At 36.7% G+C, this 1,766-nt stretch overlaps 1 non-coding gene across 1 annotated transcript; it reads left to right on the top strand.

Annotated features, from left to right (window-relative positions):
* Nucleotides 1-530: 530 nt before the first annotated feature.
* Nucleotides 531-638, top strand: LOC112764610 (small nucleolar RNA R71). Its single transcript, XR_003183259.1, has one exon. It is a non-coding gene; the product is annotated as a small nucleolar RNA R71 (small nucleolar RNA).
* Nucleotides 639-1,766: the final 1,128 nt, after the last annotated feature.

The raw sequence follows: 1,766 nt of genomic DNA, 5'->3' as shown, positions 1-1,766 counted from the left end.
GATGATGGAAAAGGCTTGCCATTGCTAAACCTGTTTCTTCCACCATTATTGTTGAAACCTTGTTGAGGTCTCTCTTGATTCTTCCATGAGAAATTTGGGTGATTTCTCCATGAAGAATTATAGGTGTTTCCATAGGGTTCTCCTAGGTAATTCACCTCTTCTATTGAAGGGTTCTCAGGATCATAAGCTTCTTCCTCAGATGAAGCATCCTTAGTACTGCTTGGTGCATTTTGCATTCCAGACAGACTTTGAGAAATCAAATTGACTTGTTGAGTCAATATCTTGTTCTGAGCCAAAATGGCATTCAGAGTATCAATCTCAAGAACTCCTTTCTTCTGACTAGTCCCATTGTTCACAGGATTTCTTTCAGAAGTATACATGAATTGGTTATTTGCAACCATTTCAATGAGCTCTTGAGCTTCTGCAGGCATCTTCTTCAGATGAAGAGATCCTCCAGCAGAGCTATCCAAGGACATCTTAGATAGTTCAGAGAGACCATCATAGAAAATACCTATGATGCTCCATTCAGAAAGCATGTCAGAGGGACATTTTCTGATTAATTGTTTGTATCTTTCCCAAGCTTCATAGAGGGATTCTCCTTCCTTCTGTCTGAAGGTTTGGACTTCCACTCTAAGCTTACTCAATTTTTGAGGTGGAAAGAACTTTGCCAAGAAGGCATTGACTAGCTTTTCCCATGAGTCCAGGCTTTCTTTTGGTTGTGAGTCCAACCATGTCCTAGCTCTGTGTCTTACAGCAAAAGGGAATAGCATAAGTCTATAGACCTCAGGGTCTACCCCATTAGTCTTGACAGTGTCACAGATTTGCAAGAATTCAGCTAAGAACTGATGAGGATCTTCCAATGGAAGTCCATGGAACTTGCAATTCTGTTGCATTAGAGAAACTAATTGAGGCTTAAGCTCAAAGTTGTTTGCTCCAATGGCAGGGATAGAGATGCTTCTCCCATAGAAATCGGGAATAGGTGCAGTTAAGTCACCCAGCACCTTCCTTGCATTGTTGGCATTGTTGTTGTTTTCGGCTGCCATGTGTTCTTCTTCCTTGAAGAATTCGGTCAGGTCCTCTAAAGAGAGTTGTGCTTTGGCTTCTCTTAGCTTTCGCTTCAAGGTCCTTTCAGGTTCAGGGTCAGCTTCAACAAGAATGCCTTTGTCTCTGCTCCTGCTCATATGAAAGAGAAGGGAACAAGAAAATGTGGAATCCTCTATGTCACAGTATAGAGATTCCTTGAGGTGTCAGAGGAAAAGAAAAGTAGAAGACAGAAGTAGAAAATTCGAACTTATCAAAGAAGATGGAGTTCGAATTTTGCATTAAGGGATAGTGTTAGTCCATAAATAGAAGGATGTGAGAAGAAAGGAAGTAATTTTCGAAAATTAATTAAAATATTTTGAAAACATTTTTGAAAAACATTACTTAATTTTCGAAAATGAAAAGTGGGAAAGAAATAAAGTGATTTTTGAAAAAGAATTTGAAATTAGAAATCAAAAAGATTTGATTGAAGACTTTTTTGAAAAAGATGTGATTAAGAAGATATGATTGATTTAAAAAAATGTGATTGAGAAGATATGATTTGAAAACAATTTGAAAAAGATTTGATTTTGAAAATTAAAAACTTGACTAACAAGAAAAGATATGATTCAAACATTAAACCTTTCTCAACAGAAAAGGCAACATACTTGAATTGTTCAATCAAATCATTAATTGTTAGCAAGTATCCTTGAAAAAGGAAAGAAATTGATTTTGAAAACATTTGA

This window comes from Arachis hypogaea, chromosome 2 (assembly GCF_003086295.3).
Source record: "Arachis hypogaea cultivar Tifrunner chromosome 2, arahy.Tifrunner.gnm2.J5K5, whole genome shotgun sequence".
Taxonomy (NCBI): domain Eukaryota; kingdom Viridiplantae; phylum Streptophyta; class Magnoliopsida; order Fabales; family Fabaceae; genus Arachis; species Arachis hypogaea.
Note: the sequence above shows the minus strand (reverse complement) of the source record. Positions and strands in the feature narration are given on the sequence as shown.